Source organism: Myxocyprinus asiaticus, chromosome 25 (assembly GCF_019703515.2).
Source record: "Myxocyprinus asiaticus isolate MX2 ecotype Aquarium Trade chromosome 25, UBuf_Myxa_2, whole genome shotgun sequence".
In the NCBI taxonomy this organism is placed as follows: domain Eukaryota; kingdom Metazoa; phylum Chordata; class Actinopteri; order Cypriniformes; family Catostomidae; genus Myxocyprinus; species Myxocyprinus asiaticus.
Genome location: NC_059368.1, coordinates 12,171,684 through 12,189,640, shown reverse-complemented (window position 1 = coordinate 12,189,640; position 17,957 = coordinate 12,171,684). Strand labels below are relative to the sequence as shown.

At 37.4% G+C, this 17,957-nt stretch overlaps 1 protein-coding gene across 5 annotated transcripts in view; it reads left to right on the top strand.

The window, feature by feature from the left end:
* The first annotated feature begins 1,167 nt into the window (after window positions 1–1,167).
* LOC127415705 (nuclear receptor coactivator 1-like) overlaps window positions 1,168–17,957 on the top strand; it is an 84,762-nt gene continuing 67,972 nt past the window's right edge. For all 5 annotated transcript variants that reach the window (XM_051654526.1, XM_051654532.1, XM_051654530.1 and 2 more), the window contains exon 1: window positions 1,168–1,650. The gene's annotated coding sequence lies outside the window, so the exon portion shown is untranslated. The remainder of the gene's footprint in view (window positions 1,651–17,957) is intronic.

Sequence of the window (17,957 nt, the reverse complement as noted above, 5' to 3'; positions counted from 1 at the left end):
AATTAAAGTTAATTCTGAATAATAAAAATTAGGTTACATGTAAAGTAAAAAAAGAAAATTCTAATAATAAAAATATTAAAGGAATATTCTGCGTTCATTACAAGCTAAGTTCAACTGACAGCATTTGTGGTATAATGCTGATTACCAAACACACACACACACACACACACACACACACTGTCTCGTCCCTTCTTTTCCTTAAAAAAAGATTACAGTGAGGCACTTACAATAAAAGTGAATGGGGTCAATTTTTGGAGGGTTTAAAAGCAAAAATGTGAAGCTTATATCTTTATAAAATCACTTGCATTAATCCTTCTGTTAAAACTTGTATATTATTTGAGCTGTAAAACGTAGTTTTTATGGCCGTTTTAAAGGTTTTTGGTATACGGTGGTGCGCTATCATAGCAATTAAGTTGTAAAATGTGATATAACTTTACACGGAAAATGTTATTAAAGCAATTTTATCACACCAATAGCATGTTAACATGCATGTTGTTCACATCTTGTAGCTACAATTTTGAAACAGTGAGTATTATAATGTTTACAGATTCTGACATTCACTTTCATTGTAAGTGCCTCACTGTAACCCACAGTTTTGCTTTATTTTAAAGAAAAGAACGAAAAGTCTAAATTAATTTTTCTGGTAATCAACATTATGCCACAAAAGCTGTCGATTGATATTAACTTGTTGAGCTTAACTCTTTAATTAAAGGTACTGGAATAATCCTTTAAGAAAGAGCCATATTAAAAAAATGGTGGAGACTGTCTCCCTGTTAAACAATGACATTTCTCTGAAATGTCGTGGGTAGCCCAAATAAAAACACTGTCATCTTGTAAATGACAGCTGCCTTAAAACACAGTGTAGGCCTGGAGTAAAGGCCTTCAGGGAAGGAAAGACCAGCTGAAGAGTACAGTGAAGTCAACGGCGGTACTGATACCCTGATGGGCCCCTGCGAGTCGCCGCGCTCTCTACCCTACAGCGATGATGGGCCCCGTCTTCGTACGTCCATGCACTACGCAAACCAAGCAAACTTGGAGACCTGCGCAACAAAGCCGATCTCCAAATCATGCGTCGCCACGCAACCGCCTCGACTACGCCATACAGATCAGCGCAGCCGCGCATCTTCTGCGTGACGTGAGCGATCCTCCTGTTTGTTTGTGGAGCTCGAGGATGAAAATGGCGGTGGGCAGAGATCAACGCTAGAATTAAACACACAAATAACCATTTGAATCGGATGACAGCGTCACTGCAGGCCCGTAAAGGAATACAGAATTACATTAGCGTCAACTGCCTGCATTTACGACGATAAACACACGGAGTTTCATGGAGATAAACAGCGCACTGGATTTAAAATAGCTCCTAATTTTAGCCCGCTAACCTCGTTAGCTTAGCTAGCATTCAACTGGAAGATTCAACGGCCACAACAGCACCGCATTAACGGAATTAGTCTGTCAGAATAAGATGAACTGCGCTATTTCGCTTTAGATCTCACATTCAAGCTCGGCCGTGGGCGCTGGGCTGGTAGACATATTTGCATCTGACTGAATGCATAACTAATCGCTCCATCTGGCAGAATAAGCCAGCAAACACCATCCACCAGACTTCCTAAAGTTCAGCGAGCATCTGCTAGAGGAAAACAGACTGAACAGGTAACTCAGGTGCATCCGTTTATGTTGTGTTGATGTTTGTTGATGTTAAGTGAGGAGATAATGTGGCACGGCCGATCCTGCCAGAGGATACTTGCTTTGAACAGCCATATGCAGAACTGAATGCTACATACTCTAAAACGTGATTTAGTTTACCAAACAGTTGAATCAGGTGGAATCAGAAGTGGCATTTGCAGATAATTGTTTTTAAGAGATCAAAAATGCATTTGATCAGCTCTGCCATTCATTCAATGAAATCTCTGCACGTATTATTGTGAGAAATGAATCTGGATAGGATGCATGTGGCGATGTGCTATGTGTCATTTTTCCTATTGAATTAGTTGAATAGCAAGCACATGTCATAACAACGGGACTCAGCATGGTGAATGCTGACTTCTCAGGTCTGACATTAACCTAGTTTCCACCCACTTTTCGCTCCGTTTTGTTATCGACAAAGTGAAAATGCGTAGAAAAATGTTTGCGAAATTTGCCGTCTTCTGCTTATTTCTAATCAAATGGCCTTTTATCAAAAAAAAAAAAAAAAGAAAAGAAAAGAAAATGGTGTGCGTGATGACGTCATGCTTAAAAACACTTTGTCGCTTAAGTTTTGGTTTATCGTAAAATAAATCTGCACTTGAGCCGTTTCCATACAGAAATGTGTGTATCTCGCTAATTGTGTAACGTTCGCGTCCCAGATGTCTTTGTAAAATGGGGAGAGTATTTAAATTGGTCCTGATGTTGCGCATATTGCAGGTTAAGCGGATCGTCATTGCCCTTTTCAAGCTGGCAACCTGCACCAAGTAGTGGGGGAAACTTTCGTTCTTAGTGTAAGGACCATACATCGATGTGTATATGCTGTGTGCACAGCTATTAAAGAAAAAATGATGCGGTGTAATATCATTACTGATATTCAATAGGCTATTATGAACAGTCATCTAAAGCATCGCCATCACAACTGCATTATGTCCTGCATATTTGTCCAGCAACTTTTAACGACCAACTGAACTTGATTGTCATCTAAATTATTTTTATTATTTTTTTATTTAATGCTTTTTTCATTTGGTAATTTATTTAAATTAATACAGGGAATTATGCCGGCATTTTTTTCAAAAGTAAGCTAAACAATCATTTAATAGAATTGGGCTATATGTTAGTGTTCCAAAAAAGCACACTGAAGCTTTTCTCAGAGTATTGTGTATTTATGTTTAATTTTAAATATCTTTGTGCACAGAAATGATATGTTTTTTGTATTGTGGGCTACTTCCATGACTGCCGTCTATTATTTTGAATGGTGTGGAAAAGCAACTAAACGGATGGCTACCGCGATTACATTAATCACAAATAGTGGCCATTCATTTGTTCTCCGTGCGCTTGGCGATGACAGGTGAATGATACAAGATATTTGTGTTGGCACTCTTGGAAGTGTCATGACGCAGATGTGTTTGCAGCATCGGATCTGTGCAGGTATGCCTTCAAGACTAATCCATAACAGTGCGAGTAATGCTTCATGCACAGTAAACTGGCTTTCAACCTTGTCGTCATGATTAACACAGGCTAGCGACTGGGGTAAATTCTGTCATGTGACACTATATTTTTGCGTTAATGCCAGTTTTCTCGACATTTGAAGTATCGACATAGAGTTTATGCGCTAGAGTATACGGGAAAACTGAAAAATATTTTGTCGATGCTTGTGAAATTTTAGCAATAATTTGCATTTCCATCAGCTATATTGGTAAACATTTTGATTTTTTTTAAAACCTTTGGATGGAAACATAGTTAGTGTGTAGCTAACTCATGTGGCTTGACTGCAAGTCTGCAGGCCTGTAATTGAAATGCACTGATTTAGTAGCCCTTTAGTATCCTTCAATCAGTGATGCATAGAGACAGGGGTTGTTTTGAGTTGGTTGCAGGCCTTTAAATAATTTGACGACTTTAATAAAGAGTATTCATATTATTTTTTAACAATAGACCCCCCCTCCCCAGTAGTAGCAGTAGTAATAGTAGTGCTATTATTACTTTTCCGAAGTTGTATCAAATAGACTTTTTATAATTATCATTGGCTCTTATTCCACTGGCCTTAGTTTTTTTTTTTTTTTTTTTTTGCAACTGGAAAATGCTTTAAAACTTTTTGGAGACCCCAAATATGCAAAGCGCATGGTCTGAGTTCACAGCTCACTGTCAGCCCTGTACATTCCAGCACAGCTGCAGATTCATGTAAACATGGCCCTAAAGTGAACCTGCCACGGTTAAGAGAGAAGATGTGGGCTTTCTTGTTTTCAAATTGCATTCTGTTAGTGTTTACAATTTTGTTTGACTAAATTGGGTGTATACTGACTTTACAGATCTCCTTAGGAGATGTGCTCAGAGAGTAAGAAGAGACCTGTGCGATTAGACTTAGTTTAAATAAATTGATGGACTTTGTATATTATTCTATTTTAGTAGTTATGTAAACAGTCTGTTGTACAAGTTATCATTTATTTGATTATTGGTTATTAATCACAGTTTGATTACATTGTCCTTGCTTTAGGCTATTATTATATAAGAGGATGATATCTTGTTAAATTCAGCTAACTGTGAATTGTTTTTTAGTACAGGGTTAGGGTTAGTAGTATGCATCATGTTGTTGATACTTCTGCTCAGCAATTTCATATGCCTTAGGTTGCTCTGTATCGTCTTTTAAAAGTGGCAGTCTCTGATGTTTTGCTTATATTTCTTCACAACTCAGTCAGTGTCAAATCAGTAGTCAGTGTGATCAAAAGGCAGCGATATCGTGCGACACACAGTTCTTTCCCTGCGTGTCGGTGCGAGTGTCTCTCTGCCGCAGCTTGGAAAGGGGCGCTCAGCTGTGCCGCCTCAGTCGTCAGAGAGCTGACCTACATCTCGCTAGAAAAAAAAGCTTGTGCAGCAGCCTTTGAGAATGTGTGGGGGTAGGGAGAGCACGCCAGAGTGAACTAGCAAATGAACGAGTGAGAGGGACAGGAAAGCAAGCTTGCTCAAGCCAGCTGAACAGACACCCTCCCTGTGCAGCAGGAATTGAGAGAGTGAGGGGGACCCAGGGCTCAGTGTCCTAATTCTTATCAGATCATGCCTGGGCTTAGCAATATCTCAGAGTTATTTTTTAAAGCACACAAGAACCGCACGAGATGAACAAACTCATGGAGCTTTAAGCGAGGGGTAACGCAACAGCATCTGCTAAGAGCTTCCCTTGCCTCGGGAGTTGTGTTTACAGATAGCAGAGGTGGGAGGGACAGTCTTACTCCTAAAGTTCAGAAGTACAGGATGTTGTAACAAGCAAAGTGTGCGTGAAACATCAGTTTCTCCACGAAGAACGCCTGCCACTGTATCTGCTGTTAACCTTGCAATTTTTAACACCCCTTTCTGCTCTCTCATATTGAAATATATCAGCTGTTTACTTCTTAAAGAAGAAATTTGTGGTGCTTAAGTTTAACTTTTAGTCCCAGAATTTTGGAACATTGATTTGTTCCAAAGTGAATTGAAATTTAGATCATAAATGGATAACTTAGTATTTACAGTGCAATGTGTTCAATATAATGAAAATAATAGAATTTTAATCATTTGTAAAATAAGAAATAAAAAAAGGGAAACTTCTAAGGGAATATTTTCCCCTGAATGTATTAATTATAATCTAATATATTAAAGGAAATTAAACCTTTTTTTTTATTTTAGAATTTTAAAAGTTATTCTAAATCTATAAAAGTTATTCTAAAACTTATCTCGTTACAATTGCACCTGTCAAGGGGTGGGATATATTAGGCAGCAAGTGAACAGTCAGTTCTTGAATTTCATGGAAGCAGGAAAAATGGGCAAGCGTAAGGATCTGATAGCCCTTTTCCACCGACATGGTCCGGGTGCAGGTTCCTGGGCCGGTGCGAATTCTCGAACCGTTCTGCGCATTTCCAAAACAGAAAAGGCCGTTCCAGGGCCGAAAACCTGGTTCCGCACCGGCCCCAAAAGCTTGCTGTCTCTATGCAGGAACCAAATATGTCAGGGGACGGAGGGCGGTATAATGTTTCGTCACTAAGGCTGAAACGATTAGTTGACGTTATCGGCAACATCGACAATAAAAAAATTTTCGACAAAATTATCGTTGTTGAATAGTTGTTTGATCTCATTTAACGTAACAAGAACATATGAAACTCTAATGATGATGTGTGAGAGCAGCACTGTACTCAGTGCTGTCTGAGGAGAGGAAGAATTACACAGCTCACAGTCCAGATGCTCTCTAAACTTTCCAAACAGCTTCAGGTGATCGCAAAATATGAGGGAATTATACAAAAATACCAAATAAGAAAATACAGAAGCACACTCGTTGTGGAATAAGTGGAGCCGGAGATCTTTAAAGGAAACACAAAAACATTTGCAAACTGAAATGCACGGCTTTTTAATATTTCTGTGTACAAATTTGAAGGCTATTTATTGGATCAGTACAGGTAAATGTCATATTATGCGACTACGCATCACTTTACGGAGAGCTTATGACCTACTTGCCTTAAGAACAGGTGGTGCAACCAAATTAAGCACTGACTTAGTTACAAATGAACTAGTAGTTACTAAACCCTTAGTGCGAATTTTACGTCCTAACTTACGTGAGAACTTACGCACAGCTGGTGCAACTGTTATCCTATATGACAAAATTGCTATCCGGTATGACAAAACTCAGTTTGAACGTTAATCAGACAGTTATTTTGGCTACCTATAGAAATCTGCAACCTTGACTTTCAACTTCCAAGTATGTAAATTCATATTAAATAAGCACATTTGCATAAAATTGACAATATGTTTTATTAGCGTTATCCCAAATGACAGGATTTACTACATATTGTACCAGTGAGCGAAAAGGGTAAATTAAACACATTTTAAGAGAGACTTACTATACTTTCACCATTGTTTGGGGGTCCTTCAGGGTCTTCCTGATTGTGAAACATCCTGTCTGGTAATGTGTCAAAATAAAATGCCCCATAAAATTGCTCCAGATTGCTTGTTATGCCGGATGACATTGGCTGACTGCCAGTTTTAGGACAGAATGCTCCAAAGCATAACAATCAACTGGATGTCATATTTTTTTAAATATTTAAATATATTGTTGGCAACACTCATACATATATATGTCTGTGCCTGTGGCAGAGATTTTAGGTTTTATTAGATTTTTAACACTTTTTGTAGCTTTTTTGCATTTCACCATGAGGTCCGGACAGTTATCCGGTATGACATTGTGTGACTGTCTAATAATTCTTAAACTTTGTAAAACCCTCATTACATGTTCATATCTTTTGATAAACAGAGATTAATAGATTCAATAAATGTGTTTTTTATAAACATTTTCCTTATTTTTACTCCATATAGGGGTTTGGACATCAAAATTGCACATCACATCATTGGTCCAAATAACTACAATCTCCGAAACGGGCATTTCTCTGTGTGGTCAGCACCTCTTCAATGAGTTGCGTGAATGTCCCGATCTAAGGGGGAAAGATTGAAACTGCACCTGGCTGATGCACACTCTGTCGCGGGGACGCTCATCCCTTGAGCGCGCACGCTTAATGCAGCTATATTATAACACGATGGCTCGTGACTTATTGAATCATAATATATGTGTCACTGTGCATTTCTTATCGTGAAGAAAATTGACAATACGCAGCTTTCTTTTTTTATTTTTATTTTTCTCTCAATTTGGAATGCCCAATTCCCACTACTTAGTAGGTCCTCATGGTGGCGCGGTTATTCACCTCAATCCGGGTGGCGGAGGACAAGTCTCAGTTGCCTCCACTTCTGAGACCGTCAATCCGTGCATCTTATCACGTGGCTCATTGTGCATGACACCGCGGAGACTCACAGCATGTGGAGGCTAATGCTACTCTCCGCGATCCACGCACAACTTGCCACGAGCCCCATTGAGAGCGAGAACCCCTAATCGTGACCACGAGGAGGTAACCCCATGTAACTCTACCCTCTCTAGCAACCAGGCCAATTTGGTTGCTTAGGAGACCTGGCTGGACTCCAGGGGTGGTAGTCAGTGTCAATAGTTGCTGAGCTACCCAGGCCCCCAATACGCAGCTTTATTAATAAGAGAGAGATTTTTTTTTTTTTTTTTGTGAGTTAAAGATGGATTGAAGTGAACAGAAAGGTGAGAGAGGGTAGTCTTCGCCCCATTATGCACTACAACAAAATACGTTTTTGATTTGTTTTTGTTTTGGCTTGTTTTCCAATATAAATATTTAAAACTCCTTTAAAACAATGTACATTTACTTTAGCAGCTATACTTTTTTTTTTTTATCCGAGAATGTTGAATATAATATTAAAAATACAAATATTTGAAAATATCTAAAAATCCTTAAAAAGAAAATTCATTCACCTGAGAAGCAGCATATAAGATATTTAGACTTTATGTTTGAGGTAGTCACGTGAAACTACCACGTAGACAGTAACCCTGTTACGTCACCGTTCGGCTCTCAGGTCAGTGGAAAAGCGTGGCTGGTTTACGATCCAGATTGCCCTGAACATGAACCAGCGGAACACAGGCTTGGCATGAGAACCATCGCAATTTCGGTGGAAAAGGGCTATGAGCGACTTTGACAAGGGTCAAATTGTGATGGCTAGATGACCAGGTCAGAGCATCTCCAAAATGGCAGGTATTGTGGGGTGTTCCCGGTATGCAGTGGTTAGTACCTACCAAAAGTGGTCCAAGGAAGGACCACCGGTGAACTGGCGACAGGGTCATGGGTGCCCAAGGCTCATTGATGTGTGTGGGGAGCGAAGGCTAGCCCATCTGGTCGATCCCACAGAAGAGCTACTGTAGCAAAAATTGCAGAAAAACTTCATGCTGGCCATGATAGTAAGGTGGCAGAACACACAGTGCATCGCAGCTTGCTGCGTATAGGGCTGCGTAGCCGCAGACTGGTCAGAGTGCCCATGCTGACCCCTGTCCACTGCCGAAAGTCCTACAATGGGCACATGAGCGTCAGAACTGGACCATGGAGCAATGGAAGAAGGTGGCCTGGTCTGATGAATCACGTTTTCTTTTAGATCATGTGGACGACCGAGTGCGTGTGCGTCGTTTACCTGGGGAAGAAGGCATGACAGTGGAGGCAGTGTGATGCTCTGAGCAATGTTCTGCTGGGAAACCTTGGTTCCTGGCATTCATGTGGACTTAAAGGATCTGCTGCTAACATCTTGATGCCAGATACCACAGGACACCTTCAGAGGTCTTGTGGAGTCCATGCCTCGACGGGTTATATACATATATATATATATATATAAGGATTTTAGCATAAGGCATCAACATACCAAAATGTGAAAAAAAGTCTGAGTAATTTATGAATGTGCTGTGTACACACACATACACATGGCAGCCAAAATTTTGGAATAATGTACAGATTTTGCAATAGACTGGCATGTCTTAAGGTCAATATTAGGTCAAAAATGGCAAAAAATAAACAGCTTTCTCTAGAAACTTGTCAGTCAATCATTGTTTGAGGAACGAAGGCTATACAATGCTTGAAATTGCCAAAAAACTGAAGATTTCATACAAAGGTGTACACTACAGTCTTCAAAGACAAAGGACAACTGGCTCTAACACGGACAGAAGGAGATGTGGAAGGACCATATGTATAGCTAAACAAGAGGATAAGTACATCAGAGTCTCTAGTTTGAGAAATAGACACCTCACATGTCCTCAGCTGACAGCTTCATTGAATTCTACCCACTCAACACCAGTTTCATGTACAACAGTAGAGAGAAGACTCAGGGGTGCAGGCCTTATGGGAAGAATTGCAAAGAAAAGCAACTTTAGAAACAAAAAAACAAAAAGTGGGCAAAGAAACACAGACATTGGACAACAGATAATTGGAAAAGAGTGTTATGGATCTTAATCCCATTCAGCATTTGTGGGATCAGCTAGACTGTAAGGTGCGTGAGAAGTGCCTGACAAGTCAGCCACATCTATGGTAAGTGCTACAGGAAGTGTGTGGTGAAATGTCACCTGAGTATCTGGACAAACACACAGCTAGAATGCCAAGGATCTGCAAAGCTGTCATTGCTGCACGTGGAGGATTTTTTGATGATAACTCTTTGAAACATTTTTTTCTAACTGTAATAGTAATTTTTCACATTATTAATGTCCTAACTATACATTGTGATCAGTTGAATGCCACTTTGGTGAATAAAAGTAACAATTTCTTTCCATAAGAGCAAAATCTGTACATTATTCCAAACTTTTGCCCACCTGTGTGTGTGTGTGTGTGTGTGTGTGTGTGTGTGTGTGCGTGCGTGTGTGTATATATATATATATATATATATATATATATATATATATATATATATATACATACACACACACACACACACACACACACACACACACACACACACAATGTCCGGTAAAAATATTATCACGAAGCATCAGCAACTCTTTTAGTTGATGCCACAAGTGCACAGCGTGACATCATGCCAATGATGACAGTGCTTCGATGCCACAGAGGTTTAAACTTCCCACAACTACAGCTGTTTTTATTGCACACACTGGCAAAAGCAGCTGTTATTCCCATTCCGTGTGCCTGCAGTGAGAAGTTTCTCGATTCAGAATTGCATTAAAACAGCCTTGCTTTGCCGTCTTCTGGTTGAGCTTTATGCTATGAAAAATCTGAGGAAAATAGTCATAAAAATAAAGAGCCATGGAAATGAGCCAAGGTGAGAAATTATATGACATAACTGGGGGGGACTGACCAGTCTTACATCCAATATGAGTAATTTTATATGAAGACAACGATATATATCACAATATATGCCTAGTTGTTTTTTTTTTTAAATCAATAAAAATTGGTTTATATATTAAACCAATTTTTACCTTTTGTGCCATTTTTGTGTTGTTCTGCAGAGAAAACCGCTATTTATAATCATGTCATTAATAATTATTATGTCATTATTAGGGCTGTCAATTTAATGCATTAATTTAGTGTGATTAATTATTTTAAAAATAACTTATAAAAACATTAATGCAATTAGTCATGCCTACTGATGTGTTCAAAAATTAACGCAATTAGTCATGCCCACTGATGCTTTTCTAAATTCCATAATAAAAGTATGGATTCTCCTACCATATAAGCAATTCAAGTTTGAAGTACATTTGTTTTTGTGAGCTGTGTCAATAGGTGAATAAGAAAGAATAAGAACGCTCACTAGGAGGTGGGCGAAGCACAACAGAATTCAGGTATCTTGTGACGGGATTTTCAAAATTTCCACTACTTTTAGCTTGACACAGCGTCCTAAAAATGTGTTGTTTAGGACGCTAGATACCAGTGAGATACTCCAGACGTGTCCATCAGAGGCACGCACATGTACATAGAGCGACAATTAAAAACAGCGCAGATGAAACGGAATAACACATACTGTGAGAACTGGACACATTGACAAACACAATGCAAAACAGATTACTGCCAACTGTAGGTTTGTTCAGTGATATGAGAATAAAACAAACAATATATTGTTTTCTTAAGCCACTTTTGTATTGTCTAATCAATGTTTTTTTCATCTTCCACAATAATGCAATTGATTTCAAACTGAATTTCAATTCATATGATATATTTATTGTAGATATTTATTATAGATATTATATTTTTTTTTCGGGGCCTTCCTCAGCAAATAATGGTATATGCAATTAATTTGATTAATCGGCATGTCATGTCATAAATTTTATTGAAAATTTTAATCGATTGACAGCCCAAGTTAATAGTACTCTCATTAACATTAGTGTTAGTAACTTCAGTCTCAGGGACATTAGGAGTATAATTATCTATATATATTTTAGTTTGTAATAAGTGAATATACAGTGAGCATGCAACGATTAGGCTCAAGACATCAATGCAAAGGCTAGCAAAGTGAACTAACAATGGTCTAACGTTGAATTAATTTTAGTTGTTTATGATAACACAATCCTCATTTCATTTTTGAGACCTGCTTTGGACCTGTGATTTAAAAAAAACCCTCATGCACCCAACAACTATCAACAGGAATTATCAAGTAAATCTTTTTTTTTATTTTTTTACAAAATGCAGAGAGATGTGCAATTTTAATAAAAATATACACAAAATGGCAATACTAGATGACGGTTGTATTCATTAGCACAATAGTGAACTAACAATAAACAGTACTTGTATGACTTTTATTAATCTCTGTAAATGTTAATTTCTACATACTAATTTTTACATAAAGTTGTAGGCCTGTAAATTAACACTAATTCATTATGAACTAACATTAACAATGAACAATACTGTATTTGTAAAATAATATTAACTATGATTATTAAAAGTGGTAAAAAAAAAAAACTTTGCTCATTGTTAGCTCCTGTCATAAATTATATTATTATTATATATATTCTCTCTTAACAACTTACTATCAACTGACAGCCTGAATGTCAATACAGTACAATACAACCTACTGTACATTCTATATATACTACTATATATACTTTATTTTTTATTTTTATTGAATAATGTGTATCTATATTGTGCGTATTGTATACTGTACAGTGTGTGTTGTTATTTGTATATTGTGTTGTAATTATGTGTATATTAGTCTTTAAATTGTGTTGTGTTAATTTGATGTTATTGTAAATTGGTATATGTCTCATCACTATCACGACTGCTATGTTGATCGGAACTGCATCCAAGAATTTCACACACCATTGCACTTGTGTTTATGGCTGTGTGACAGTAAATGTGATTTTGATTTGATTTGATACCTAATGCATTAATTTTAATGAAGAGAACCTTACTGTTAAGTGTTATTATTTATTTACAACAAAAATCTTAAATATAAACATAAATATTTGATGCTGCTTTGTCAAGGTCATTTTGTTTTGTCATGTTACATATTCTGATTCAAAGTGGCAGTGACGTCTTCATTTAGGGTGAGACAATAATGCTCTGCTCCTTTCAGAGTAATCATGTCAGTTGTTTTGCCTTCCAGAGTAGACCACTATGATGATCACTTTCAAATGGAATATAATGCAATACAACAGCAGGATAGTTCAACATGTAAGCAGTGTATTGTTGACAAATTTGATTGTCTTGGCAGTCATGGATCTTGATTAGCCGATATTGCTTATTTTTCCCAAAAGTTTACTTTTAATTTGGAAAAAAAAAAATCAGAAAAAAGACAAAATTGCAAGCTAACATAAATAATGTGGGCAGTGTTTTAATTTGCATTAATTATTGTGGTCGCAAAATCTAAAGGGACTGATACTGTGGGAACTTTTCAGCAATTAGCAGCTGATTTAGGACTTGGATAAATATGGTTGAAACTCAGCACCTTCTTAATATCTTCTTTACATACACCGATCAGCCACAACATTAAAACCACCTGCCTAATATTGTGTAGGTTCCCATCGTGCCACCAAAACCGCACCAACCCGCATCTCAGAATAGCATTCTGAGATGCTATTCTTCTCACCACAATTGTACAGAGCGGTTATCTGAGTTACAGTAGACTTTGTCAGTTCGACCAGTCTGGCCATTCTCTGTTGACCTGTCTCATCAACAAGGTGTTTCTATTCGCAGAACTGCCGCTCACTGGATGTTTTTTGTTTTTGCCACCATTCGGAGTACATTCTAGAGACTGTTGTGCGTAAAAATCCCAGGAGATCAGCAGTTACAGAAATACTCAAACTAGAGCCTGACCGATATGGGATTTTTGAGACGATACTGATTTTAGAGGGGGAAAATTTGCCGATTATCGATATGGTGGCCGATATTTAATAAGTTAATTTTTGAGCTGGAATGAAAACAGACCATTTCTATGTGGATTGTTCACCGATTTTGCACCGATATGACTATGCAAAGGTAATCAGAAGGCTGCTTTCTTAAATATTTTTATCAAAGAATATTTGACATTATTATTATACATTGTCAACAAATTCTAGAAATGAACACTGAGAAAATAAAGAATAAATACAATAAATAGCTTAAAAAACATCAGTAATGTATGTTTAGTATCAGTCAAATGCTGACCATTAAAATAAAGAATATATAAAAATAAAATAAATAGCTAAATAAACATCATTACTGTTTAGTATCAGTCAAATGCTGACTATTAAAATAAAGAATAAATAAAATAAATAGTTAAATAAATATCAGTATTACTGTTTAGTATCAGTCAAATGCTGACTATTTTAATACTGCCAGTCAGTTATTGGCAGGTTGTAAAACAAAAAGCACCTGCCGAGACAAGAGAAAAGCAGCGGTGTTGCACCGTATTCTGCTATACAAGTTCAGGGGAAACTTTCAACGGTGGAAAACCAGACTTCTAAATATTACATTTTATAAATGCAACGACTGGAATTGTTCGGTTGAAGGGGGTACCAAACTGTGAATCCTTAGCAAATCAGTTTGTTAAATACATGTTTACACATTAGCTTCCACTCAGTTGACAAGCAATGAAAGTAGCTATGTGGTTAGCTAGTTAGCTACAAGCTTGTTGTCACGGAGAGTAAAAGATGGACCAGCATTGTGTCTCACCAACTAGGTAACAGCATAGCGTGAAATCAACACTCAACAGACACAATCTACCACTGCACTGTTGTCTGATGAGCTGCAGAAAGATGCGCTGATGTTTACCTTTCAATCTGCTACATTACTTACTGCACTGACAAACTATAGCTGGCTAACAGCAAACAGACATGATTGTCAGGGACAGGGTTAACGTTTTATTAGTTATATTGAAAAGGGAAAATGATGGGGTCATTGTTTATTAACTTTCCAGTAAGTATTTCACAAACTAGTTGGCAATTTACCGCGAAGACAGCGCTCACCTCCGCATCACTTAACTCTGCCCTGTCAGCAGAGCCACCGTCAGTTCAGAGTCAGCTCTGTGAACAGTGGAGTCAGAGCACGCTCTGCTGGACAAACTACATAATGACACCAATTCTAAAGCATAGTTTTCTGCATTATATGTTCTGAAAAAAGGTTTTCATATCTGCGCATATCGGTAAAATATATGCCGATACCGATATATCAGTGAAAGGCTAATATCGGCCGACCGATACATCGGTCGGGCACTAACTCAAACCAGCCCATCTGGCGCCAACAATCATGGTCCAAATCACTGAGATCACATTTTTCCTCGTTCTGATGTTTGATGTGAACATTAAATGAAGCTCCTGACCTGTATCTGCATGATGTTTGCGCTGCACTGCTGCCACATGATTGGCTGATTAGATAATCGTATGGATGATTGTTGGTGCCAAATGGGCTGGTTTGAGTATTTCTGTAACTGCTGATCTCCTGGGATTTTCACGCACAACAGTCTCTAGAATTTACTCGGAATGGTGCCAAAAAAAAAAAAAACATCCAGTGAGCGGCAGTTCTGTGGACGGAAATGCCTTGTTGATGAGAGAGGTCAACAGAGAATGGCCAGATTGGTTTGAACTGACAAAGTCTATGGTAACGCAGATAACCACTCTTTGTACAATTGTGGTGAGAAGAATAGCATCTCAGAATGTTATTCTGAGATGCTGGTTGCTGCTATTTTGGCGGCATGAGGGGGACCTACACAATATTAGGCAGGTGGTTTTAATGTTGTGGCTGATCGGTGTATGACTATCCTTCTAATAAATCAGGACACCCTACAGAAAGACTTCTTGTACACTTAAAACTTTTTCCTGTATTTAATTTTAAATGCATATAGAAAATTCGAACAAAGTCCAAATTTACATTTGTTGCAAACGTTGCAGTCTTAACTGTGCAAAGAGAATAGCTGTGGCTCCTACCAGCTTTTGGCCTGTGACTGTTTTAAACGAATAAAATATGACTGATTTTATCTCAAGGTTTATTGTTTCGGTTTGTAAATCTAGTAGTTCTTGTTCTTATAACAATGAGCAATGAGGAAGTAAGCTATTATTAGACTGTAATGACCATTCAGTTAGTGAGAAACTTTACTTATTGCACATAGGCCAAATCAATGTATTTCTTCTTCCATCAACAGAGTGTACACATAGGAACATTTTATAAAAGCATAGTCATTACGCTTCTTGAAGTGTTTTGATTTATTTTTTTGTGAGTGTTTTCTGAAAGTAGTTTCAATCTGTATGCAGATGTTTGCTGATGTGAAATGGTGTTTAGAGTCTTCACCATTTATCAGATAAGACTTAAGTATCTAAATGTATGAGTACCAATCTACAGATGTCACTTAGGTCTATTATTGTTTGTAAGTGGAAGTAATTAGTGAACAAATTAGTATAGACAGTATGTCTGTTGACCCTATTTATTTTATTAATGCATGTTATTGGTCTTATTATGAACGATTCATCTAACTGAATCAAGTACAACCTAACAAAATGTAACATGTCAAAATAGGCTAACTCAAATGAAACTTTTAGTGACATGGTATCTAGTGAAAGGAAAATGTTAGCATACTAAACACCTGGTGGTGGCAAGGAGTGAACAAAATGAGTGAGTGAATTCAGATGCTGTTGTATATACGGAGCATCAGAGAGAAAGCTGGAGATGACACAAAAACAACTTTGTCATATTTGTAATTTTCACAGAATTGCTCGATTTAGATTGCTGTTCAGAAACAAGATAGAAATCCGAAGAAAAGGAAGACAGCTGATAACTCATTAATCGGAGGTGTAATAAACAGAATATATTGTTGAGAAGATACGTTTGCATTCCCTTTTGTCTCAAATGTTCGCACCCCTTTCATAATTTATACAAATATAAGAGATAAAATATTTTTTTATTTAGTACTGCCCTTTAGAATCTACATTACAGATATTTACATAAAGTATAGTATGCATATAGTAGTGTGTTGCCTTCTTGAGCATCAATGAATGTTTGCACCTTGTGTAATAGTTATGTACAAGTCCCTCAATTATCCTGTGTCAAAAGCTAGATCTCATGTATATATATATACCTATATATATATCCATATATATATATATATATATATATATATATATATATATATATATATATACAACTGATATAGGATTTTTGAGACCGATACCGATTTTAGAGGGGGAAAATTAACTGATTACCCATATGGTGGCCGATAGAGTTAATTTTTGAGCTGGAATGAAAACAGACCTTTTCTATGTGGATTTTTCACTGATTTTGCACCGATATGACTATGCAAAGGTACTCAGAAGGCTGCTTTCTTAAACACATATTTTTATCAAAGAATATTTGACATTATTATTATACATTGTCAATAAATTCTAGAAATGAACACTGAGAAAATAAAGAATAAGTAAAAATACAATAAATAGCTAAATAAACATCAGTAGTACTGTTTAGTATCAGTCAAATGCTGACTATTTTAATACTGCCAGTCAATTGCAGGTTGTAAAAGAAGAAGCATTTACACCTGCCGAGATGAGAAAAACAGCGGCAGCAGTGTTACACCGTATTCTGCTAAACAAGTTCTGGGGAAAATTTTAAATATTACATTTTGTAAATGCAACGACTTGAATTGTTCGGTTGAAGAGTGTACCAAACTGTGAGTCCTAAACAAAACAGTTTGGTGAATACATGTTTACACATTAGCTTCCACTCAGCTGACAAGGTATGAAAGTAGCTAAGTAGTTAGCTAGTTAGCTAGAAGTAGTCACGGAGAGCAAAAGATGGATGTTGTTTATTTACTTTCCAGCATTGCATCTCACCAACTAGGTAACAACATAGCGTGAAATCAACACTCAACAGACACAATGAACCATTGTCTGCTGAGCTGCAAAAAGATGCTCTGTTTACCTTTCAATCTGCTACGTTACTGACTGCACTGACAAACTATAGCTGGCTAACACAGCAAACAGATGTGATAAACATGAGTGACATGGTTCTCAGTGAAAGGGTTAACTTTATATTAGTTATATTGAAAAGGGAAAATTATAGGGTCATTGTTTATTAACTTTCCAGTATGTATTTCACAAACTAGTTAGCAACTTACTGAGAAGACACCGCTTAACACTGCACCACTTAACACTGCACCGCTTAACTCTGCACCGCTTAACACCGCACCGCTTAACTCCGCCCTGTCTGCAGAACCACCATCAGCTCAGCTCTGTAAACAGTGGAGTCGGAGCGCGCTCTGCTGGACAAACTGCATTATGACACCAATTCTAAAGCATTGTTTTAAATATTAGTCTTTCTTTAAGGATACCAGATGGCCCAGACACAGAGACTACAAGAGTGCAAATTGAAAGAAATTCCAGATGCAGTTTATTGTGCTACTCCAATCCCAATCAGTAATTACCAGAAGAAGAATAAGGTGGTACACAATACGGGACTTTTAATTATAAA